General features: G+C 44.9%; 1 protein-coding gene across 1 annotated transcript in view; it reads right to left on the minus strand.

Moving 5' to 3' along the window:
- LPP (LIM domain containing preferred translocation partner in lipoma) overlaps positions 1-27282 on the minus strand; it is a 282269-nt gene that overhangs the window by 247889 nt on the left and 7098 nt on the right. The window lies entirely within an intron of this gene.

Genomic DNA, 27282 nt, shown 5'->3' on the forward strand with positions numbered 1-27282 from the left:
AACACGTACCCACCATCAGTGGGTGCATGGGGTGGTGGGAGACAGGGACATTTACAGCCCCCCACGGTGCACTCCATCATATTCCCTTCTGCTCTTCCAGCCCTGCATTCAGCTTTAAAAATCCATAGCTCCAGACATCCAGCCCACGTGCTGCTACTCCAGTTCGATGAGGAGAGGATGAGCTCAATTTTGCCAGTCAAATGGGAAGGGACCAAAAATAAAAAGAAGTTTAGTGATGGTATTTTGTTAAAATCAAACAAACATGCCCCCAGCAACTCAAAGACAAAAGAGAAGAAGGGATATGGAGAAACAGTTTCCACTATTCCTGCAGTGGCAAAAAGCAGCTCCCAGTTGCAACCAAAGCTCGGGTAGCTCAGGTGCAGGAGGCAAGCCATCATGGTCTGCCATCATTGCGCACCATGGCACAGTCCTCCCATACCAAAGTGCTACTGAACTGTGAGAGCAGCTCATCTGGGAGGGTGAGAGGGGAGAGGATGCCCAGACACGGTGCTTAGTGCTTCCCAGCACCATTTGCTGAGCTGGAACTGCAGGAACAGCAGATCTGCGACAATGATCACACACATTCCTCTTGCACTGCGAAGCAATAGCCAAACAACAAGTACCCGGGGGTACAGGGCACCACGAGTACCCAGGGGTACAGGATAGCCAGTACCCAAGTACGCAGGGGCTGCCAGCCCCTCACCCAAGCCCTTGCCATTCACAGCTTCTCCAACAGGCTCCCTGCCTGATGAGGACCCTCTTTCCACCAGCCAAGTCTCCCCGCTGCTACGTAAGAGCTTCCCAGAGAGACCAAAAGAGAAAGTCAGGCACAGCTCAAATAAGCACCTGGATCTACAAACAACAGATTAAATTCTCAAGCTACAAAACTATGTTTTAGCAAAAGTGCAATTGAACTCCATGTACTTGTTACATTTCTAAATATACTCTGGTTGTCAAGACAACAAAGAGACTGATGGATCTCTAAAGTGTACTGTATCTATTTAATTGTCAGCATTTCAAACTGACTCGAGGAGGGAAAAAAATGCTGCGTGATAAGTCTAATTGTCATGGTTACCACTGGCTAACCCCATAATAAAAATATATATATTCTAGCTACATGTGCCAAGCCATGTGAGGAGCAGATGGGAGACGTTCTCATTACCGCGACAGCCTCCACTGGAAACCTAAACTTGAGGAAGGATGCGAGAGACTTTACAGAGATCTCAGACACAACAGACATCGTGGGCTGCATCCTCCCAGTTGTTTGGCAGCAGTTGCTCAGGCTTTTCCACTGCGCTTATTCGCCCCATGCGTGCTGGGACAACCCATGGGGCTGGGGCTCCCTAACTCGCTAGTGTTCCTGTTTAGGGATCTCATCCCTCCCCCAAAAAAGCCCAAGATGTGAGTTGTTACTCCTTAAAAGCCTCTAGACGTAATCTCAGGTGCAACCACCTTGGATTTGCACTCCCACCTTCGCCTACTTGCTCTCCTCCCTCCAGGCAGCCATATCTGAGCCCATGGGCATCACTCCGGCAGGAGACTGCTACAGCCCGGCCCTTGTGTTCTCATATTGTTAACAGCTAAAGCGAGGGCTACATCCAGCCTTGGAGAAAAGAAACAAATGGAAAGAAACAGCCAGCGACTGCTGCAGATACACCAGCCTGAGGCTGAGCTGGGAAACAGCACGCACCCCCAGCCAGCCTCTGCACCCCATTTGACAAGCATGATTCAGCAGCACGAAGAGCCCCACTATTCACATGAGGTCCCTCCGGAAAGAGATGCTTTCCAAAAACCCCCTCAAACATTGGCTTTTTACATGGAAGACCTCCACAACATCATCCGAGATATCTACCTGTGTATAAAATGATTGTGGCTTTCCTTCACTAACCAAAACTCATCCACCTATGCTCAGTTCTCACTTTTCTTTCATTAACCCAAAGTTTAAGTTGCAGGAGAAAGGCACAAGTTTCATCCAGGTATGAGAAGCAATGGAAAACAACTCATGTTCACCTGGTGAGCATTGATGTCAATGAATGGTCAGGTTTCCAATTAGTCTGAAGCTTCCCCAACTTTTTTTGACAGAAACCACATCAAAGTTGAATCATCCTTAAAAATCTCCTTCAAACTGTTTCACTCCTTCGTACAGATAAAAGCTCTGTATCTCTGCTGTCAGACACGTTCATGGAAACCATAAGGCACTGCCTAAAACCATCTCCAGGAGAGCCACAAAGTAAAATTTGATCTGGTTGGAAAACAATACTTAAGCGAAACACCACTTTCCAGGAGCCTCAAGCAAGGCGTTTTGAGTTTGTGGTATTTTCCCTGGAGCTTGCCCCCGCTCATCACCAAGATGAACAATTTCTGAATTTCAAATATGAGATTCTCGGTGGTGTAAAACGAGCTTTCGTGCCTACCAATACAGTCACCGTGTGGTTCACCCTTGTGTACTGCTTCACAGAGAGGTCTGTGCACGGAGATGGGCAGCAAACACCAAAACGGAAGTAGCACAGAAGTGTTATTTCCAGGATTTGTGTGAGATTTATTTCAAATTCTACTAAGGTTAGGAGCTAAAAAGGGGTCTTGGGCACAAAGAAGCCTACGTCTCAATTAAAGTCAAAGGCAACTGGTTTTTTACAAGTATTTGGGTACACCCAAAGTGAAGCAGCATCAGCATTTCATCCCTAGGTGCCTAAATAATTCTGAAACTAAGCATTACCCGTAAGGAACTGAAAAGAGATTATAGCCCTTCTGAAAGCTGTATCCAGAGCTTAACTGAGCTGAAATCCCAAACAACCGAGAGCTTAAAATCATGCTCCAAAGTGCATATTTCAACATCATACGGGTGCAGGAACCTAACTTTGGGTTTCCTGTTACTGAAAGTGCTCACCTAGGGCACTAGCCTCTTACAGTTATGGCTTTGGGACAACTATTAGATGCTGTTCTAATAAGCTACGTGCTCTCTGGAGCAAACTCCCCAGGATGACTCCTTTGCTTTGGCACAAATGGACTCATTTGGTTGAGAGAAAAGGATGTTCCCTTGCATCATTTTCATTTGGGTTTTTTTTTGTAAGATAGAGAAACAGTTAATTTTGCTAAATGAGTGCTCTGTTGCCATGACTTCACTGCAGACAAACACAAAGCCATCAAGCTTCTTTTCCTTGGGCGTTGTTTTTTTTAAACAGGTATTTGATCATCTTGATTCTCTTCTTTCTTTTCCCAACATCTGGATTTCCAGCAATATCCCACAGTCAGACAGATACGTAATGGCTATAGCTACTCACTAAATTAGAGAGATATTCCTGCACATATTCATCCCCTCACAATCCACCTCTGCCAATGCACCCTCTGTGACTCCAATACGCAGAGCAGTGCCGCCCGCAACAGCAGGCAGCAAATCTCTCCAAAGGAAACCCTAAATTTATGGGATTAGTCCCTGGAAGTCAGAATTCCCATGCTCCCGCCACGGACTGACAGACGGCTCCATCTTGCTCACTGGCAAGCCAGGTTGCTGCCCAGGATTTTGCCCCAGTCTAAAACCAGAAGCCTCAAACAATTAAAGTCCTTCCCACTGCCTCAGTTTCTCAGGCAGATGAAGAAGGCTGCGTGTACATGTCATCTGCCTCAGCGGGGTGTTGCGACATTGGCTGAGTTAATATTCACGAAGTACTCTGGGCATTAAGAGTATTATAGACTTTACTGAGGTAGAAGGTTTTTTCTTTTTTAATGTTTGCATTGAATAGACAGACTAAGTAGAAATGGCATTTGTAGCCTGCAGCCATTATCCTAGTAAATGGCTTATTACAGCATGCAGCCTACCAGCTCACCTCTATCCTGTCTCACTTAAACGCGTGTAGGTGGAAGTGCTGCTCATTCCAGAGAACTTTCTTTTTCACTGTCTCTGTCTGATGGAGACTCTTGATAGCTGGGCTCACAAGACAGGGCTTAGGATATAAATACTTCAGTACGAGCTTGTTGTTTGGTACCTATTTATGACAATCACAGAACAATTAATTACTTCCCGTCTAAGAATAATTCCCGTCTCTCCCAAAAAGGCTGAAGGGGGGTGAGTTTTGTCTCAAGACTTTCAATTTCCTGATGACTCACAGCAAATCCACTACAATAAGCTCAATACTTCAATCAGACTGCTTCTTATCAAGGTATATTCAATATACAACGATGTGGAGTGTGCTATTTTAAGGGCTAATTTCAGGCATTGTATGCGTAATGCCTTCTCATCTGAACACGTGCTTTCTCCTGGACGAGACAGATGTACCTCCTGCACCACCACCCACCTCTGTCCCTCCCCAGATCTTATAGATGAATAAACACTGCAAGAGCAGAAAATGAAGAATTGTACATTTGGTGCACTGATTTTCACAACACATAGCCCTTCAATAAATAGCCTTCTCTCCCACTTCACTAGTTCATTCCCTGCCCTTTGGCAATAAAATTACTTATGTGACAGCAGCATCTGACAAGAAGAAAACATTCACAGACTGCACAGGTTGCAACAAGTCCACAGCGTCTTGCTTTCTTCGTTCTAGGGCCAAGAATCATACATTTATTTTTCTGCCCCAGGGAGCAGCTCTGAATCCCTGTACGAATCCTCAATTGTCCCCAGTTCCCACGCCACCCACTCACAAGCTCCCAGGCTCCATCAAGCACGCAGGAGACACCTTGCCCGACCTCCGAGCAGCAACACAGGTTATGGGGACCAGCAGGTGCCCTCTGGTCCTCACCAATTCCTTTATTTAACAAACCCTTAGATATAATTTATTGTGTTGATTGGGCAATTGATCCCAGACGGGTCATCTGAGTCTACAACAGGTTGCACTCTCCATCAGCCCAACCACAGTCAACTCTAGTGGAAACTGCCTCATCCGAACAAAGATGACTATGAAGAGCAGAGCAACAGTCACATCTCCCTGGACCATTCAAGGGCCCGGGTTCTCAAAACCAATGCAGCTAAAAGCTCCCAGACACCAACAGCTGCCTAAAAAATGTGTAGCTATGATGATAAATAGGTTAAAGACCATAGTGTATGGCTGAGAGACCAGGTACAGGAGACAGACAGCTATGCTCTCACTTTGAGAGTCGCTGGAGTACCATCAAGGACATCATCAGTTGCTGTAAGAGCAGTCACTGCACAGACACCACCTCAAGACTACACTTGTGCTACTTGCTAACAGCAGTTTTCCCCATGGCACAACTGGACTATGCAAACAGCTTCTGTGCAAACAGCGGCACTGCCAGTTTCTGCCAAGCCCATGCTAATTGCAAGCGATTCCAGCTCAAATATTCTTCAGTCAGAAAGTATTTAGGGGATGTGTAACCAAGGTCTCACATTTGTCTCACCAGCTCTCCAGTGGTGAATGAACCTACAATCAGCTATGAAGACCTGTCACTGTCTCTTTTCTTTTCTTCTCTTTGGAAACACTTTCACATAAATTCTAATTTTATGTCAACAGAAATGCAGAACATTTTTGATCCTTGCAATGCCCTCAGCCTGTTGGTGTAATTGAACTGTCAAAGCAACGCAAAGGACACAGCCATGGATATTCCATTAAAGTCAACAGATCCGCCAAGGCTCAGTGTGCTCCTCAGGTGCTACTTTAAAAGTGTCAACGTCTCTTCATCTATCACATTTATCTAAAAACCTCAGGGCACCTTAGGAATATTCAACCAGTTTCACAAAGTCTGTGGGGATGAAAAGGGCAGTCTCGGTTAGTTAAGGTCATTTTAATTAAGGTGAGGATACTCACTAGAATTTTGTAGATTTCCACAAAATACACTATCACCTCAGTCTGGATGTTTATGGGACAGGCAGTAAGCTCCACAGATGTACAGTGACATTCACTTTGAGCTGCAGGTGACAAAGCAACACAGCTCTGAATACCTACGAACCCCCAGCTGGCATCTTAGCATCTGCTCTCTCTATTTTAGAGTACCTGTGATAAAGTTTCTTGAGCGAGTTTGGACTGGACTAGCCAGCATCCATTTCTAACAAGACCAGAAACATGTGCTACACTGTGCAGCTCTCCTCTTCTGCGGGTGGCAACCAGCTCCTTTGAAGAAAGCATCAGGCAGTAGCAGAGATCATGAGCTGATGGCCTCAGCTGTGCCACAGAAAGTGCCTGTGGAGTCACTGCCTCAAGACAAGTGCAAGCAACTTTCTTAGAAACTAGTGTTATGAATAAAGAAAAAATATAGGACCACATTAACAAAGATTAAAAAAAAAAACCCACACTCAAAAGGAATTATAAATTCTCTTTTTTTTTTTTGGACAATATTGCTGGTAGCATATGGCTCTGCAGCCTAAACAGACAAGTGATGAGATTCAGGCTCATCTCGTGTTCTTAAAACATGCAAGACCAGGATTTTCCCATGCCAGGCAGTTAAGTCCCCATGCCTTCCTAAAAAGCCATTTGGAAAGTTTCTAAATGCAGTAGAAGAAAAATAATCCTGCTCAGTCCATGCCTGCATCTCCCTCTCCTCCCATTAGCACATGGGGAGAAGGTTGGCTTAGAGCAATACAACATTTCAATTTGAATATGAATCACTCCTCTGGTGAGAAAACAAAACAGAAGCCCATTTCGCATGAGCCTTATCTGAAGACATAATGAAAACCAACACATCTAACAGGAGTCATGGAAGTAAAGCATAGTGAAAATACTGGCTCAGATAAACAAACAACAATACTTTCTGTCCTAGAGGATCCCAAAGTGCTTTACAAGCTCATAGAAGCAGGAACCATTCCATCTGCCACAGAAACGTGGTCATCTCTGGGTGGGTACTCAGCTCAGCACCACATCGTAGTTGATGATGGAGGGAAGGAACATCATCGAGCAGAAACTGTGTGAGAGTTTAGGAAGGCATGATCCTTCGGTGGGAACTGGACTGCTCTCCTGGAAAGCGGAAGTTGGTTTAATTTTGATTCATTAGATTCAAAATGGCATTACGTGGGCTGAGCACCTGAACACCAGGCACACACAAACTCGCGTATGCTGGTGCTGTCCAGCTTCTGGTTCAAAAGGTTACAGAGAATGGTTGCAAGGTAGAGAATTACGGTATCTGAACCTGCCTGGGGATTACAAATGAATTTCTTATCATCCACAGGACTGAGGGATCAGGATTTTCTGCCCCCGGTTCAGCTGCTATCTTCACATGCAGTTTAGGGTAAATCACTTCTCTCCCCAGCTCCCGTCCAGCAGGCACAGTGATATTCAACCACTACTAGGAACAATCTGGAAGAAAGCAAAGCATTACTATTCAACACTGCTTCAGAAAGCAGATCTTGCCTATCACCAGCTTTGCCGAAACACTGACAGAAGCACCATTTTCATCCTCTCTCTCCTTTGCCCCTTCACTCTTCCCATTTACCTCCTGTGCCCACGGTCCATGCTGTCACCTCACCAGAGGTAGGCACGGCCTGTTGTTACAACGTTGGTCAACAGAGACTCAATCCAAACTCAGGCCTTTCACATGCTACTGAAACACCAACAAACAAGAAGTACAAAAACCCTTCAAGGAAGAGGCCCTGAGCAAGTGATCTGCACATTTCCAGAGCTAAATGTTTACTTCCCTTCCTGGCACCATCTGGAAGCTTGCAGAATATTTGCCTGCATCTTGGAAACAGCTATTTAATTCTACAAACACATCAACGATTCACCTTGATTCAAAAGAATAGTTTTCTGAGCTCTGAGGAAACAATGAACAAAATCATCATTTACTTTTTTTCTTCTTTTTTGGCAAATGTCTGATAAAGCTTTTCTGAAAGGAGCTTACTTAACCTTTTCCCACTTTATATTCTATATACAGCTGCCATTCCAGAAACAAAACAAAACTTGGTGCACAAATGCAAACAAATCAGGGTTTGGCCTGATCTGCCTAAACCAAAAGGCAACCTCCTCTCCTACTGGCTCAGCAAGAGAGACCCAAAGCCAGTAAGTTCCTAGCGTTTCTGAGAGGCTGACTTTTGGGTGGGTTTGTGGAAGTTTGTCTTCAGTGCCTTGGGACTGCACGACAATTCCAGGGAAAATGCCTTTAGAAGGACATGGATGGTGATACATCAATATGGACAACTACTACCAAGTCGTGTCCCTGTAGAAGTGACCTCTCTCCAACCATGCAGTCATGTTCTTGCCAGTTGGAGACTCACCCTCATCTTGGTTTAAACAGAACTAATTAATGTGGTTTTCCTGGGGAGGGAGAATAATCAACAAATCAATAAACAAGAAAGGAAAGTTACAATGTGCTGAACATGATTTACAGGTAAAGTGAATTGCCAGGGGATTCAGGCAAAAATTCATCGCTGATTCATCAAACAAGTCATTGAGATGTCTTAAGAACAAGCTATCAAGAGAAGTCGCTCTTCCTCTCCACCTCTTGTTATTAGTTACTGCTGGAAGTGACCTTTTCTGCAAATCTCTAGACCATTTTGAAGTGCTGGAGACTTTAGGAAGTGAAAATTAGTTCTTAAAAGGAACTAAACTGCTTCAAAAACGTTTTATTAAAGGTTGCATCTTGCTTCTCTCTCACCCTTGGGTATTTAGGATGAACTACCCACTACAAGAAAACAGCCACTGTGCAGTTCTAGTTGAGAGTCCCGAATTCGGCGACACAGGTGCTTATTAAGTTGTAGAAACCGAGGGAGAGAGAAGTTGCTGAAGCCGAGGGAGGGAGAAGGTGCCCAATGCCACTGGAGCAAGCCAGTAGCAAAACCCAAGGAGAACCAAGGAGCCCTGTCCCTCAGCTCTGCCTGCAGCCTCGGGAAGAGCTTAGGCAGGGAGCTGGCATTGCCTGCAGCTAGCACAGAGAGCTTGCCTGACTCCAGAATCTGCTCAGCCCGGCAGAAGAGTAGGAGGTGCAATTGCTGGCAGGAGCAGGCAGAGCAGCAAAGCTGGTGGAGATCATAAATGGAAAAGTGTTGTAAAACATGGAGGTGAGCACAGACTGACGCTCACCTTCACAGTTCCCCCACAGAAAAGCACGCCTTGCTAGACTTTCAAATCTTTGAAACGCATCCAGCCTTCATTGGATCAATCCAGGAACCTCATTCGTATGCATGTTTGTTCTCACACGCAAACATGGCAAGGTTTTAACCACACACATTTCGCACAAGCCCCGCAGGCCCAAACTTACAGGTTACTTGGGAAACTTGGTCTTAAATGGGATGGTAAACCGAAGGAAAGAAATTACAGATAAAGGCAAAGACCACAAAGAACTGCAGAGCAATTTGGGTTGGAAGGGAGCTTTGGAGGAGCCCAACACAGAGGTTCCCCAAAACACCCAATCTTCAGAGGATCTTTTTCTTAAAACAGGACTTACTTAAAAGATTGCACTGACTGAAGTTCCAAAACTTATTAGTCACATGAAAATATGGGCTAGGCTCTCTTCATTTAATATCACTCCCGAGTGGAAAGTTCTCATCAAAGCTATAATATATTCAGTTCCAGAAGAACAATTAGGTGACATTAGATAGGCAGTTGTAACTCTCAGAATTAAATGGTCTTGCTATTTATCAGTATGTGCTGCACCTTTAAAAGTTTCCAAAAGCGATGGTCTTTTTTTGTGCATGCTGGAATATTCAAGAGCATTTCATATCTATTCTCATATCAAGAAAAGAGCAATTAGATCAATAATGAAACAGGAGTGCTCCCTTTTACTTTCTGTGGTTTACAAAGAGGTTCATGGTTCTGTGTGAGCACAGCTCTTGTTTTAGTGATGTGAAAGTGTGTGGTTTGTGCGATACCCAGTTTCTTCTAATATTTGAGTTTCTGTTGTTATCTACCTACAATTTACAGTAAAGCATCTTTTATTCTCACACCTCTCAATCTCAAAATTAGACCAATTTTCCCAACAACAAGATTTTATTACCCCATGTAGACCTTTTAACAAATACTGGAAAGCTTGCCGACGACACACTCCTCACTAATACAGCATGAAATCACAGAAGACGGCATTAGTGTTAGCGTTACCAAGTCTACCTATGCATGCGTCTGTGTATACAGACACATAAAGCAGCAAACACAAGCTTTTCTTTGGGGAGAAGAACCGGTTTTGTTTTTTGTAAAAGCAGCGAGAATTCGGTTGCAATCCACGCCGAGGGTCCCAAGGCATTACACGCAGTGGGTAAAGATTACTGAGCGACATTTGAACCACCGTGTACACATCACTATTGTGCTATTCATTGTGATTAGATTATTACTATTTTCAAAAGTATACCAAATATTTAGAACTTCACCGCCCCCTCTGCTGCAGAGCATGAATCTAATTCTAGCAAAAATTTCTTAAGAACCCTACAAACAGGAAGGACAGCGCAACTGCTGGAGATGGGTAATCCGCTGGCTCCAGCATCAAACCAAACCACGACATCTGTAGCATTTTGACCCTCTCTACAACAGATGAGAGCACTGATATCTTAGACAGAAATGTTCATTTTCCAGATAGCTGTTTCTGGCCATGTGCTCTACTCCAGAATCCTTGACTGTGCTGTCCCTATGGCTCTTGGAGAAATGCATCTTTGTCAAATATACTGAAGGTCCCAAAGAGAGAATTCACCTTCTGCTAAAACACAAACACCAATCCAACAATAAAAATCTCAAAAAAAACGGAATACTAAATATCTCTGAAGAAGAAAAGTAAATCACCAACAGCAAGGTTTTCAACCTTGTGGCAAGTCTTCTGGACATCTCTGGAGCCTGAACCTACGAAGTGCACACACTAAGGACTCTCCACTTCTCAGTGATTTCCCTGTTCTGCACCTCTCTGGACCAGCCTCGTAGTTTGCACACAAATATTTTTAATGGTCATAAAATCATCATGCCCTATGTGGCATTAATTTAACACCAATGGCATAACATTGCATTACCTAGTCATCCAGCTGCTTCGACTAAGATTAATTCAGGCAAGCCAGGACACAAATGTTCAAACTCCTTGATGCATCTTGCACCCATCCAAGGAGGACTTGGCTCTCAGCCAGTCTGCATAAACCCTGGTGGGATTAGCCAATGTTCGAGAGGCTCCTTTATGGGATAAGTAAGGAGGTCAAGCACTGCGATCTAAAAAAGGCCATGACGGGTGTATATAATCCCCCACAAGGCACATCCCTCCACCCGTTACAGCCAGCAACAGGGATGACTAAAGGCACACAGCAAAAACCATTATAACCAAGGCCACGGAAATGAAAGCGGCAAACGTACCATTTATCCTGTCATCTTAACATGAAGTGAATTTATCTGATTTTATCATCAAACATGCCAAAAAGGACACGTTTGGAAGAGATGCACAGAGAGAACCATGAGAATATTGCTTACTTGGTTCTAGCTGGAGCAGAACCACTGAAACCTTCTAGCTTCATTCCTTTGGATTCCCTGCAGGTAGCCCTGATGCTATCAGGAAATGGCAGTAGCTAAATCTGGACTAATGTAAGGCACTTTAAAACACCCTTCTCCACTATTTGGGCAATGATCAATAAAACTAACATACAACACACTCTGCTATAAAAGCACCCCGGTTAGGTGTTGCTGCTGTGGGCAGCAGTAGGTCAGAAAGTGCTGTTTGACCAAATGTTTAAATTAAGGGTGGGTGCTAAACCAAAAATATCCCTCTAAATCAACATCGCAATACATCACAGTGACCATGGAGCTCAAGTGTGCCAAATTTCAACGGCACTTGGTTTTCCCACTGCTATCTCCATGCAGGAGACCTGACTGCCCCCTGCGTCCAAGCCCCTCCAGGCCCAGGTATTTCTCAAAAGTTTGATGACATTGTGGGATCTTTTTTTGGAATACATGCAAAGACAGACTTCATACAGCAAACAAACCATGGGAACAGCTTTGTCTATTTTAACATGAACTCCTTACACACCTTAGGAGAGCCGTCAGCTGGCCTATCCCTCACCAAAACACCAGAAAGGAGCTCACACTACTGCTGCAGCTTAACCCAATGCTGGGAACGGCTCCAAACATCTCTCTGGAAACTAGCACGATAATAAAACTTCTGCTGAAGTCATATGGCTCTCAGGCAGCTCAAGATGGGCTAGCAGGAAGTGGGACCCATCTCTAACCAACCACAAGCTCCTCACCAACAGAGATTCCCATCAGCAACACAGCACCAGCCGTTGCCCTCATCTGGGCGCATGGCCACTAGAAAATATTAGAAAAGCTTTTTCCATTTTCCTCCTCCCTCAGACAAGTTCACTAACCACCACCACAAGACGCCAACTGCCTTCCCTCACCAATAACCCAAGCAGGATTTGGTCCACCGCAGATGAGGTGAAAAGTTTTCTCCCCATCCTCCAGACCAGCCTGTGCACCCGCTCCCCCATCCCAAAGTTAATGGAGTTTGTCATCGGCTCCGAGTGACCTTGGCGCGAACAATAATTCTTGCCTCTCTAAGCAAGAATTTGGAAAACCAGCTTTTACTGGACAGATATGTCTGGCTGAGATTTGTCATCAGATGCAATGCACGGTACGGTGTGTGACCTGAAGAAATATTACCATCAGCTAACAACAGCACAAATTTCTTTCTTCCCTGTCCTTCATTAGCCTCAGAAGCTGGCCTTGCCAGCAGCAGTAATGCAAGCTGAGACAGCAAAGCACATTAATGATGGGCCCCGTCATGTTCCGTTTTAATTACTGTAGCTGGTAGTAAACTGTTGGTTATAAATTATATTTTGATAAACTGCCCTTTCTTTGACAAGCCAGCTCCAGTGTTTAATGTTGCACTTAATCCTCAGATAATACCCCAGGAGCCCTCACTGTGCCCAGCAACAAATCAAAGCAACCTTCAAAAGGCTGGCACAGGTCCCCTCTTCCTATGCACCCCGACCTGAAACTATCACATCGCACCAACTTCGTTACAGGTCAGCTCCAAAAGCTGAGTTGCCGAAACCAGCAGCACGCTCAGTTACCAAGGGTCCTACAGAGGTGCCCCAGCACTTCTCTGGGCGAGGGAGCAAGGCAAAAGCCAGCGCGGAGCATGTTTATATACACGAGCATGTTTAAAGACATGTATAACAGTTTTCCAGAAATGCTGCAGTATTACAATGTTCCGCAAGGTAAAATAACATGGCAGTAATCCCCAGAATATCTCAACATTCAAAAGAGAGGAGGATTTCTTCTACCTGGTCAACGAAAATCTTTATGCGAAAACATATTTTTGTTTCTTTTTAATTCAGTGACATTTAGCTAGCAGAACAGCTGTTAGCAAAGGTCTAGGAGAGGTGGAATCCCATTTTCTATATAAAGAAAAATGTTTTGGAGGAAACTGCAATTTGACAAAAATACCTGTTTAGCAAAGTACTTTTTAAAAAGTGGAAAAATATGTTTTGTTTTTTCTAAGGTAGCAGAAGATCCACTGCAGCTCATGAAAAGGATCCCAAGTCCTAGGAACAAAGGCATAAAATTATTTTGCAACACACATCCAGGAAAATAAGGAGGAGGGACGTGTCCTTTAAGCAGCAGCATGGGGAGACACCCTCCTCCATCTCAGCCGCATGTGACCATCACCTCCCACCACCGTCAAAACATGTCAAAAAAACTAGCCATGGTCTTCCCAAAGAGCAGGTCCAGCCCTCATCGGTGACAACCAGGAGTTTGCAGCTGGCTTCAGACAGAGCTCTATCAAGTCTGGCATAGTCAACACTCTCCTTTATTTTACTCTGAAGGCACAACTCACCACACTGAGCAACAACAAGACGTTGCATGTGGGATTTACAGTGCTAAAAACCCAAAAGCTCAAGGAGAGGATCAGCAGCGGCAACCGAGAACCCCGTCCTCTCCTCCACAGAAGGATGTGAAGCCCTGCGGCCTTGCTGCAAGTGGCAAATTAAAACTGCTTACAGCAGGCCAGGGTTCAGTCTTGTTCTTCCACCACTGGTGGCAGATGGTGCGTGCTATTATTAAATCTTGATTTCCAGCTTATAACAGTAATTGTATGAAAACTTCTGCCCTTGGACAACAACTCACTATCTTTATTTTGGGAAAAAGCAGAAGAAGTCTTGCAGTTAAATAACTTTCCTATTTTAACAATTTAAAAAAAAAAATCGTAACATACTTCTAATTGGAAACACACACAAAATAGGATATGGCTGTATTAGTTAAAGGTCAGTGCACATTTACCCACCTCTTTCGAAACTGACAGTATTCTCGTGACAGCCATAAAAGCTGCTTTGAATTTTAGTTCCCTAGAAAGTAAATATAAGGAATCCCAAAACCATAACCACAAGTGCCACAACTCTTAACACTGATGTCATATTCAGCTTAATGCATGCTGCAGAAGTCAGGATGTTAAAGCTTCAGAATCATCTCATCTATGGTAGCCGAGAAGAAAACAGTAATTATCCCCCAGCCCATTGCCCCAGGCATGTACCACAATGCCTTCATTTGATGCAGCATTAACAGCAGGACGTGTTTTATTCCCAAGCATTTAGCATGGGGCACTGCGGGGCTGGTGGGACCATTTATGGGGTCTGTTACAGCCAAGTATCTCACGCTACTGTATGTTTTATTTCGGTTTGCAACTGCTCCTTCCAATTCCAACTACCAAACAAACGTTCCTTTTTTTTTTTTTCTTTTAGGAACCAGTTTACATCCACTTGCGCCAATTTGTTTTTCTATCAATTAGCCAGGGCAAAGGGCCTTTCAGACCCTTTTCTGGTACGTTAGATGTAAGAGGACAATGTAATTAATAGATGTCAGGCACAGTCCCCCCGATGCATTGATTTCTTACCACTTAGGAAACACTCGGGGAGAACACGATCACCCCTGGCTGTCAGGGATCCTCATAAAATCCATAGGCCTGGATTTACAGAAACTACTAATCATTTCGGATGCTGAGAAGGGGGAAGGCGGAGTCTGATTTTGTAAAGCAAAGGAAATCTCTCATTAACTGTAATGCCTTAGCATACTTCAAACGGAGCTTACAGGAAAGCAGAGCGGGACAGCCAAAAGACTTCCAGAGCAAGAGGCAACTAGGAAAAACCCTTTCAGTCCCAAGCTGCATCGAGGGAGATGCGAACACTCTCCCTGAGCCGGGAGCATCATCATCTCTGAGGCGCCCAGACCAGGGATTGCTGCAGGGGGATCAGTTTGCTCCCCAAGCACGCCCACTGTCACGCCATATCACAGTCATCACCTTTCCACCACAGACAATTTGGATTTCACCAAGCCATCTATATATAAAGTTGAACGTCTAGTAAAAACAACATTTTATGACTATACACCTTGGTTATTTCCTTTTAAGGTTTAATTTTTCCATCTCTTACATAAAGCCCTCAAAAAAAAAAAGCTCACGATATTTGATTATTTTCATCATCCCCTATTTCTGCCCAGGAGCGCACAGCTAACAAACCACGCAAGACCAATATTTGTGCAAAGCTAGTTAAAATATCCTCATTCTGCAAATACTAAACCTCCCAACACACACCACACAAAGAAAAAGCACAGAAAGACGACAGTCCAAAAGCATGTCAGGCAATCTTGCTGAATATTATGCTTAGTGTTGCACAAATGATTTTTCACTGTGCACAAAGGCTCCAACCCAAAACTGGCTACCCGGAACTGCTCACTCCTACCCACCCCACAAGGCACATGAGACCAATCCTAGTTTTAAAGAAGAATTCCCTTTCTTTGATTTGCTGAGAGATAACAGCACTTTGGCTGGGCAGTGCGTTTCAATACGAGATGACAGAGGGAAGAAAGCTTCTCCAAGAAAGGAGATGTCAGTGCCATGCAGCCAGCACGCTGCAGACCTCGTATTTCAAACCAATATAAATGGCAAGTTGTTACATCTCTCTCTTTAGAAGTCAGGAAACACCCCTCTTCAGTGTTTACCTTAAAAATACTGCCCTATGTAGGCATCTAGACAATCCAGTGACCTGGTCTATCACAGAGATGTAGGGTGGGGAAGAGAAGGAAGTAAAGGCTGGTGTGAAACAATTCCATAAGCACGTGATCCCACACCACCACCCACCAAAGTACACACCTACTAGCAGCTCAACTTTTGCAGCCTGCAACTGCTGAATACGTTTTTCACTGCAAACCTTTCTGCAACGATAATCTACCACAGAAGGAAAATCACTAGAGGAGGACACCCAACAGCTTCCAGCCAGAACACAACACGCCTTCAGCAAGACCTTTGATTTTCAAAGGCACACAGTGAAGTTGATCTTCACAACAAAGAACAGCCAGTCTGTTGCATAACTAACTTTAGGCTGTGTTAGATAAGTCATGCCTTCTCACAGATCAACTGACCTTAAATAATGTCCCCAGTGTATTCAGAGCCAATAGGTTTCTCTTTTAGAGCTCAACTGACAGGTCTTCTCCTGCCAGCTATTTCTTGAGAAAGGCACACAAAGAAGGTTTCAAGAGAAATCTCATGCTTACTGTTCCAAGAGCAGCTTTTCAGGCCAAAAATGAAGCACAAGATCTCAGCTCCAGAGTCGCATCTCCTTTTGAAGGCTTCTTCAGCACTTCATTGCAGCACAGCAAGTGAGAGCCTTTGCAGGATGGAATGGGGATTGAAGCGGATGATAACTGGAAAACCCATTATACCTCAGGAAAGTTTGCTGCAGTTCTGCCACTGAGTCAAGCCAGAAGGAAAACAGCCAGCCACGCCGATGAAGCACTGCTTTGTATTCTGGATAAGGCAAAACAAAGGTCTGGTGATGCGGAGCTCTTGCATGTCGTGCAAGGGTCAGCAGCAAAGGCAAATTCCACCATGGCATTTCCGTTCTGTCGCCCAACCCATTACTAAGAGTGGATACAGCAGGATCTTTCATTGCTTATCCAAAAATGTCATTTAACATAGCTATGCAGCATCACCCCGCTGCCACATGACACTTTAGAGGTGGGATATCAGTCCCCACGCAGAGCTGAAGCCGCGGGGCACTGTACAATTAGCAGATGAGCTCTTTTTACACCATTTCTCCAACCCCCATCCTGGCTGCAAGATAACGCAGGAGCTCTGCAGCAGCCTGAAAGGTGGAAACACTCAGGAAGAGACACAGACAGTGTAAAAGTAAGCAAGTCTCCGCACCGCTCCTGGCAGGTCATTTCATTGCCCATGCAGATGTCTGTGCATTCCCCACTGGTGGGAGCAACATTTTTATAAGTGAAATGCTCTGCAAAGCAGGGCCGTATCCCTTTGGAAAATGCAAATACCAAAGCAACTGCCCAGTAAACCTGCAGCAAAGGCAGAAGCGCGAAAAGCCTGGCTATTTTCTGACATCGGCTGAGCTGTCATACAGCCTCCACTTGATCACCAATTTCCCTACTTAAAAATCAGGGCCAAAAGGGCTTCCCTTCTTGCTACACGCTGCTCCAACTCATCCAGCTGCTGCTTGATGAGAGTTTTGATACAAGGGCAGATATAACACACACATCCAGCGACTCCCTGACCTCTTGACCCCTTCCGATGGAGCACGTTAGGGCAGGAGCCCTGCCGCACCTCTTGCAATCAGCCAACCCAGGCTTCACTGATAAGGCTCTGCCCTACAAAAGAGCCACGTTATTTTCTGTGTAAGCCATCATTGCCTCTCGCTATAACTGCATGAACCCGCCAGACTTGCGAGGGTTGTTCATGCCAGAGGAGCTCCACAGCCGCTAAGGAGCATTCTAGTAAACCGAGCCCTGAACAAGAAGCAAAAGGCTTGCAGAGCTGAGTTACTGGAATCTATTCCTCCCGCATTAGTCAGCCTATATGAATACATCCTCTCGCTTCATTAAATTTTAATTGGAGTACATGTGAATAGGTTTTGCTGGTTACTTAATAAAAGGGAGTCTAAGTACAAGGTGTCCACATGAAAAGCTAGAAAGCAACATCCTTTCTAGCTTTTCTTTTGGATTTTTTAAGCATCCATTGTCGATTTCTTCAGGTCAGTTGACATTTTGGGGCTGCTGCAAAGAACCATGAAAAGCAGCCACAAAGTGCAAATAAAGCACTTTGGAGGGAAACCGGCCACAGATCATTAACCCTGCGTTCCTCGTTATTATCCAGACAAAAATTAAATGCAGAATCCCAGAGCAGCTGTTGCATTAGCTAGCTGATTGGCAGTGCTAAACACAACGATTGCTTTGCTGCTGTGTGTCATGCATGTTTGGGCTGGACTGTCTAGAGTTTCTTTATTTTAAGTGTCCTTAGGTACTCTGAAACCACAGCAGATTTGAACCTATAAAAAAATCCTACTTGTAAACTTTGAGATTTCCTCAGTAATCGCCTTCTCTTGTACTGCGACACAGATGCTCATTTGTTCACACACGCTTTCCTTGAGCTTAGAGAAACTTTGCATGTACTTTCTCGCCTGCCTAGAACAGGACAGCCATCTCCAGAACTCCTTCCTTACTAAAATCACGAGCTGTATGACCGGATTCTCAACTTCCATGAAATCCACATAGTTAGTACAGCTTGAATTGACTTGCAGCAGTTTACACCGCTGAAAATCTACCAGTAAAGCAGCTCCAGTCTGCAAGAGGCACAGCTGGGGATGGGAGCTCGGTGCCTGACTGCGTGAGAAACAAAAAGCAGCTATGCTGTTCTGCACGGCACTGTTTGCTAAGTGAATCAACAAAAAAACAAACCAAAAAAAAAAGGAAAGAAATTGCAGCAATTTAAAACCACAACAAAGAACTTACTGGACTGCTCCTGCACACTTGCTCAGAAGTGTATATATTCTGTACAGTGATAGGTTCTGGCAGCCTGGGACTCTGACACACTTTCTATGGCAATGTCCTAATATTAGAAAAATTTGGTCATAAGCTAAAAATGTTACAGAAATAGCATAAGATCATAAGTTACCAGCTGAGTCAGAACTCGATCTGCTACTTGACTTTTATACTATTTTACTCTTTTTAAAAAAAACAAGCACATCGCAGTGAGTTTTTTTTAAACAGTTTGCTTCCGCCATCACTTAAGAAGAAGAACGAAGCTTTGTAGGGGGGAAGAAAGTCAATCAAAATGGCAAAAATCAATCTGCAAGGAAGCAAAGGACACAGATCCCCTCATACACCACAGCCACGTGTGCAGAAAGCCCTTCACTAAAAACGCAGCCCCTCTGCGTGCAAGCTCTGGCGGGCAGGAGGCTGCCCCTTGCTCATGCATGCACGAGGATTCCTCCATCAGAAGCCCAGGGACGATGATGGGATTGTACCTGGTAGTACAGTGGCATAAACCCCAGGAATCTCAGGTGTGCAATGCACTCTTCAGCATAAAAGCATTTTATTTGCACTCTGTACTTGTAAATCCTTGGTAAATAATTAACAGACAGCATAAGCATGTAACAGAACTGAGTCGCAGGTGTGAGCAAAGGAAAACTGCTATAAATGGATATGTCACAGTAATAAGCCGCCTGTTCACCTGTTAGGTGCTGCAGAAATTAATTAAACAATTTAGTTTTCATAAATTAACCCCTGACACCCAGAACCTTACTAGAAAGCACAGTCATATTCCTTCTCTGTTATTTATCACCGTAACTCTTTCTCCTTTCACAGCTCGGGTAGTCTTTAAAATGAAGAAACCGTGGACCGCCCCAGGCTCCTCTTGCTGGGGAGAGCCCCGGGGCCAGACGTGGGCCCGTTCATCCATCCAGCGGAGGGCAGGGGAGATGGGAGCGAGGAGGCTGTCCCAGCATCCCGCTGGGAGCCGCCAGACTCGCTGGCTGCAGCAGCGGGAAAGGATTTGCTGGGTTATGAACAGATGAATGTGGCAGAGAAGGAGACCCCCTCATTCCACATCTCTTCAATTTCTCCCTCCTTCCTGCTGCTCCTTGTGTCCTACAGGCTGTTTCTGCAAACACAGCCCAGGAGATTTTTCTTTTTCCCTACGCGTAGCAGGAAGGCAGAGGAGCAGAAATCCTCCTGCCAGGTGTCGCGCTGCAAAGAATCCAGCTCTGCGATCGGAGCTTTCCACGCTCCTTAAAACACCAGAGACATTCAGCATCACAACATTTCAGCCGCAAATGCGCAGCTGCTTGAAGAGAAACAGAGAAGCCTGCCAAAATGACGAGGAAAGGGGAAAGGATGATTCCACAGAGAAAAGCAGATGACTAAAAAGTTATTCAATCCAAAGCAGTGCACCGAGGAAAGTAAATTATCAGTGTCTTGCAACTGTTTGCTGCGTGTCCCTCAGAAAACACGCTGATCCCGGCTCGTCTGCACCTCTGCCTGGAAACAAAACCCAAAAAGGCCCTTTTCTGACATCAACTTCAAAATGCTTAAGCTCGTTTCACCATGTTTGTTTTTGTTTTGAATACAGTAATATACAAAAAATAAACTCTTGAGTTCCCCCCCCAAAGTACAGCTCCCATAAGCTTAAAAGTAAATGGGAGTGTTTTGCTTCCTGGGGTATGTAACTGGAACATTTTTCTAGCACCTAATAAAACATTGTTTGGTTGATACTAACCATTAAAATATGTGTTTCAAGTCATGTAATGTTCCCTGTGAAATTTGCCTTTTTGCTCCATGAAATAAAGGGCACTGAAAGGAATCCTGCAGCCATAAGGATCTCACTTATTTCATGGAAGTATCATTTTAAAAGCCTCACAACATGATCAAAGCACTGTCGAGAACAGATGTTCCAGGCTTTACAAATTCCAGCATAAGTATTTTTATGACATTTATCACTGCTAAATTCTTTCAGCCAATTTTTTCCCCTGCAAGAAGCATGGAGGCACTTTCCTCCTGGAAGAAGACGTGTTCACGCACAGCCTTGGCTCCAGCCACTGACCCTCTCCTCCCATCATCCCTCCCTGTCCATCACGAACGAGAGCCGTGCGGTTTCCCCAGCGGCTAAGGTGGCAGTCAGCCTCGAGCAGCACTAGTCCTGCAGAGCTGGGCATGGTGCTCCCTGCTTCACAAGGGGAATTCAATGTAGGACGTGTGCCACTGTAGTGCAGACTCTGGCTCTTGGCTGACTGTTCTTACAGATCCTCTCCCAGAAACCTCATTGCTCCACTACCTTGACACCAGACTACAGCCTCCAAAGCCCTCCGTAAGGTTTCTTCTCCTTCATCAAGGCACACACCATGACCATCCCTCAGGATCACACAAGACCACCACTGCCATGACAAGCCCTGAGCAACCTCACCCAACCTTGAAGCTAACCCTGCTTTGAGCCAGGGGCTGCACAAGAGAGCTGCAAGGTCCTTCCTACCTAAACTGTTGGAGAACTATAGATCTCAGGTAGGAGCAACATAGAAATGCCCTCAATCACGTCAACACCCCAAGAAAGCACCTTCCCTCGTGCCCCAGCTCCTCCTATGGATGTGGGAACCCTCTGTGCACAGCACCTAGAAGGGTGCTTCTCTGGCCACAGCAGAAGACACCCACCACTACCCAGCTACAAGGCTAGACGCAAGCAGGAGATGCTCAGGTAACTAATGTGTTGGATGCTACTAAAGCCGGACGAGCAGAGCCAGAAGGAGTGATAGCGGGGACCTGCAGGACTGCGCAGGAACCTGCTTGTTCTTGGGAGAGCAGCAACAAGTCCCCATTCCTGGAGGTGACCATGGAGGCAGAGAGCACATATTTCAACTGCAATTCAAATCACAGCCAAATTTGCACTGAGAGCAAAGGTCTCGGGAAGTTTAGCTCTCCACAGTCGGTTTCTGCGTATTCCATCTTCCCAGGAACATCACCAAGCTCTCTAGTTGACAGAAAGTGCAAACACCGTGCAGTACTAGGCAGTTTCATGAGAGTGAGCTGTGTACCAACACAACACTCACGACTACCTAAGAATCTGAAACACACAGTTTATCTCTGGAGAATAACATGGGTTTTTGTACCCAAAAAAAAACGGGATCTGAAACAACCAGCTCCTTTCAAATCTCACACATTCACAGAAGAGGGTGTTTGTGAAGAGGACCCCACAAGCACATCACTTCTCTAATATGTGCCCAGTTTAGTTCCACCTGTTTCCATGTACTCCCTTCCCAATTCCTACAACCTGCTTGCACATCCTGTTTCACTATGAACATGAGCTTCTGCCCTGGGGCAGCGCTGCCTTCACTTCTCCTCATGGGGTGAGCTTAGATAACAGTCAAACTGGGAGGAAAAAAAACCCAAACAAGTTTAGCCCTCTTGCTCATCCAGGCTGCAAGCCCCGTCAAGGCATTGTGAGGGCTGTGGCAGCTCTTCACCATGGGCGTTGGGCACCACCGAAATGGCAAACAGGGACAGGTCCATCATTAGTCATCCATCGAGAAGATGGGAGAGCGACCTCTGGAAAAGCAGCACAAGGTAAAGGACATCCTCCCAGAACAAGGGAGGATGAGGAAAACACACAGGAGAAAGATCCCAAGGTTCAGTGATAGGGAGGAGAACAGGGATGCTGGAGGTGAACAGAGGTCTGAGGAACAACAAGGACAACAGACAATGACAATCTGAAGAAGTCAAGCTGAAGGGTGTGGAGGAGCCAACTCCCACAAAGAGAGTTCCAAAAACACCCTCCACCCACAAAGGAATCATACAGAAAAGGGGGCACATTTCACTCGAATAAATATGACACATTGCATGTCCCTGTCGGCTGCCACCTCAGAGGACTGCAAAAGATTCAGGTCTGCATTTACCCATGAGCAACCACAGCAATGGTCCTCCTCTTGCCAAATGCTTGTGCTTTTCTTGATGGACATCTTCCTTTGAGGACTTCTTATGTTGTTTAAAACTCACTTCTTTATTTATGAGGTACAATTTCATATTTTAAATGCACATAGAAAATTTGCCCCCAAAATGCCTTTTGTCGAAAATTAAAATACACACATGGAATCTTGCCATGCTGTCAACAGGGATTTTCTCTGTGTATGTGCACACGTGCATGTATGCGCACAAGCAGGTGCATGCACACAAACACATGCACATTCATACCTCCGCTACAGATCTTCTGGAAGAGGACTGTTCCCCTACGTGTCCTCAAAGGGAGAACAGAAACAGGGGGAGCGCGCAGTGCTGTCACACAGCCACACCATACTCCGCCGCTCCAACCTCAAAGACAACCAGCACCAACAGCAAAGTCCCATCTTCCCACAGGTCCTCTCCGCTCTCTCCCCCTGTCTGCAGGCACCGTCAGGGCGCAAGGCTGGGCCACCCGTCTTTGCACTGCTCTGATGACAGTGCCATCGCTTACAGAGGGGGAGGATGGTGTCTTCAGAGCCTGGGACGTGGTGAGGGGATTTTAAAAGGGGTGCTCGAGACAGCATCAGGATTTACTGATACTGTTCTGTTGAGGTATTAACATCGCAACCCTGCTCCAGACCTGGGTTTGTTTCGTTATCTCGTCTTCCCACCCCAAGCGAATTTGCTGAGCAATTTTAAGAAACAGAGAAAAAGGCTGTGACCAATTTTCAGGCCTTCTGATTTAGCCATTAAAAAAAGAAAAAAATCCTACGATGTTTCCCTTTTGTTTTTCTAAATAAAAATAATATATAGCCCTAACTTGATAATAAATATGCTCAAAAGCTGTCCTTAAGTAAAAGCTTTTGATAACAAATTGCCTGTGCTAACTGCTATTTTACTGTTGAATTTTTTATTGTTGCTTAAGCACTGCAATTATGCTAATGAGCCTGAGAGGATGGTACACTAAAGCATTGAATGTGACAGATATAATACTCAATAAAATGTTAATCTTACCTGAAAATTGGAATCAAACAGCCTTATTAGTATTTATGGAAATGGCATCTCCAACATGTTTCTTAAGAGGAATACGTATATATGCAATAGATATTTCCAAATATACCCTGCTATTTCTCATGCCTCCATATGATTTAATTCAAGGTGGCTATTACCTCTGTTGCTAATTGCCAGTCCCTTTTGGAATAAGAAAAAAGAATGTCAGTGTCCGGGCCATGCAAAACTCCCGCGTATTGCAGGGCTTTTCCCCTTGGCACCTCGAGGATGGCAGCTATCCGTGGGGACCGGGACACCTCTCCCCAGCTCATGGCAAGGACGCTGGGCTTGGAAGGGTGCAGCAGCACACAGCAAAGGCATTGCTCTGCCACACTCGGTCATCTATTTTCCCCCAATATCTCTAGTTTTGTGTGCAAGGCAGGTAAATCCAGCAAGGGGTTAAGATATTTACAGGCGCTGGAGAAACAGCTTTTGGATTTTAAGATGGGACTAAACACTAATTTATTTGTTTATTTTGTTTTTAAACTTTTCAGCCTATGCTGACAAGGAACCAGGCCCATCTGTTTCACTGCAAATTACGGCGTTGCAGAGCTGGACCCAGAGCCACTGAGCTGTTGCAGGGGATTTGTCACTGAGGTGCCGCATGACTCTCCCCAAGTCGCATTGCATTTTGCACCGTTATTTCACCACCCAGTCCAAGACTGATTTCTCAACTGATGGCATAATTTTTTCAGGGAACAAGCTGCCTTTCACCACATGTAGCTTTTTTTTTTTTTTTTTGGCCAAACCTATGGCTCTCAGACCCAACCTCGGGGCTCCACTGCTGTGTACTGTCCTGTGAGTAAAAGGAAGAGGTCTTCAACACCTTCACTTTCTCATCTACGAAAGGAGGAAAAAATAACCTCAGAAGAGCCACATGCTTCTGACAAACTATATTTACATCCATGACCAGGCTCTGTAGAGAGACCATTTCTACACAGCGGACTGGTGCGGTTTTCAAACACTGCAGGTTAATGCTTAAATAGCAGCTGCTGGCTCCCAGCTTCACTCATGCTGCTCTCACCCACAGAAGTCAATTCTGCTGACAAGACCACAGAAACATCGATAATCACCATTATACTTTCTGACAGACAAGCAAGATTCTTGCCGCCGGACGCTGCAAGCCTCCTTGGTGGCAAACGTTAGGTGGGAGACGTCTAGGAACTGTTTCGATTAATAGTCCCAGCAGGGAAAACCCCACCAGCTGCACACCAAAACCTGCGATTCCCAAAGCGCACAAAGATCACAATGAGCAACCCACAAGGCGCTACTCACAACACACCAGGACGTGCTGGGACTTTCTGGAGCAACGCTTGCAATGCACACCAGCTTGCACTCAGAGTGAAAGGATGGAGTGAAAGGATGGAGTGAACCAACAACATTGCAGGACTCAGAGCTTAGAGCAGCTCCACAAAAACCCCATTTGCAGGTGTAAGCAAGGAGCGCAGCATTAGAAAAAAAGGAATTTGCAGTTGCAAAATCAAAGAAAACTACATAGTTAACTGAGCTTGCACCTCGGAGAGCTGGGAGACGCACCTCAGGGTTCCTCTGCCCCAAGTTAGCCCCAGCATGAGACACCAGACGCCAAATTTTCAGGCACAGCCAGCAAGTTAACCAGGCACATAGCTGCAATGTGCTGCGGGACTGTAAGGCAACCACTCCCATAGAGGTGGCAGGACTCATCTCTGCCATGTTAAGTGAGTCTTGTCATTATTTTCAACCCTGCAGGGAAATCTAAATTGAACTTTGGCATATTGTTTTCTTTTGCTAAGCAGCAACGCTTGAATGTTAACTCCGGTCCTGACAGTCATATTTATGGAGTATTCTTTGCAAATAATCTTACCCTGACCAGTCCAGAAGGTCAGAATAAAAAAAACCAACAACAACAACAAAAAAGCAGAAGGCTGTAAAACCATCACTGCCATTGGCACAACCCCTCAACTTATTAACTGTCCTTGCAACAAGGTGAACAGCAAGGTCTTAGATTTATTTGATTGATTGAGATCAAAAGATCAGGGGGCACACAGTAAATTTTATCTTTCTATGAACGCATTTTGCTTTCAAGATTTGAGCAGCTAGTTGCAGGAATTGAAAAGCTCAAGAGGAAAAAAAAAAGAAAAAAAAACCATGTAGAAAGGTGACTTCAGAAAGGCATCCCCTTATTTCTCTCTTGACATGATCTGCATTTCTTAGAGCTATTTGAAAGTTTCTTCCATGTTTCTATACCCCTGGGACATAACAGCTTATCTCTGCTAAGCAGAAGATGATAACGAACAGTAAGACACTAGTATAACTCCAGGGGAGACACCAGTATTTGCTGACATTCAGGACGAAAGGTAAATATTAGAGAAACCAAATGAATCCCAAACAAAGTCCAACAGGAGGTTGAAGAATTTCCCATTGAATTTTAGGAGTCCTAAGACACAGGACAAGTATCTCACCATCCTTCTTAATCGGACCAAGGAAGATGAGGCACCCGAACCCCATTCCTCTCATGATGATGACTCAGAGGCTGCCTGAGCCCAGGCTAGGTTTGTCATTTGCAGCTGCCCACGGGAGAAGCAAGGGAATTAAATGAGCAGCCATCTTCAGGACATAATTTCAAGACCCAGCTGGTGAGATAGCATTTTTAAACACATAAAAAGCCTGCTGCATTCGTTGTCAAGACAGGACAATGAGACGCAATGGAGAAGAGGAACAGAAGAACAAGAAAAGAAAAATTAAACTCTCCACCATCTCATCAGCCCCTGGAAACAAAGAGGAAAAGTAATCATTTGGTTCCTGTCTATGTGTTCCACATGATACTCGTATTTTGCTCAGTATACCTGTATCTGTGGCATTGTGTTCTTACGTCACAATACAATAGATGAGATGACCCACCTGAGAGTAAGAGTAAAGCCCTTACATGGATCACAGAAGAGACCCAAACTCCCAGGAACTTGCTACAAAGGAAACAGAACTGATACAACCTCCTGTTTCTATCACAAGTTTACATTACATGCCAAGGACTGAGGACTGAACTCCTTTTCCATGAGCTTACACTTCCCTCTAGAAGAACACCACCATTCAGGCAGCAAAAACACTGACCACCTGAGTTAACTGCTGTTGCATCAAAGCTCATCATCAGACCAGGCAGCTCCTTCTGCACAGATACACTGAGCTTTGCCTTTTACTTTATCAGTTTTGAATAAGTTTAAGATAAGGATTTCACATTCTCCAATTTCTAACCATCAACAGGTTAGGAGGGCTCTCCAGAAGTCATCCAGTCCACTTTGCCACCACATGGAAGGATCAGTTGTCCTAAAAGCACATCTCATGGGGCTTTGCTAACTTGCTCTTAAACCTTTCTAATGACTGAAACTTCCTAAGCTCCTCGGGCAATCTACCCCAGCGCCCAGCTAGTCTTAATGCAGGAGATCATTTATTAATGTCTCATCTAAACTTCTCTTGCTGCAACTTAAGCTCGTAATTTGTCTTATTTACAGTGGACAGATTTACAGTTTATTCCCTCTCTCCACAAGAAGTTCACTATTTCCAAAATTTACAAGCTGAGGCACCAGTGTGGCTTGTCCTCTCTCTGCCATTCTGCTTCTGCTCAAAGCACGTTCTTAATCTCGTGCCTCTG

Source organism: Pygoscelis adeliae, unplaced genomic scaffold (assembly GCF_000699105.1).
Source record: "Pygoscelis adeliae isolate BGI_AS28 unplaced genomic scaffold, ASM69910v1 Scaffold161, whole genome shotgun sequence".
Lineage (NCBI taxonomy): Eukaryota > Metazoa > Chordata > Aves > Sphenisciformes > Spheniscidae > Pygoscelis > Pygoscelis adeliae.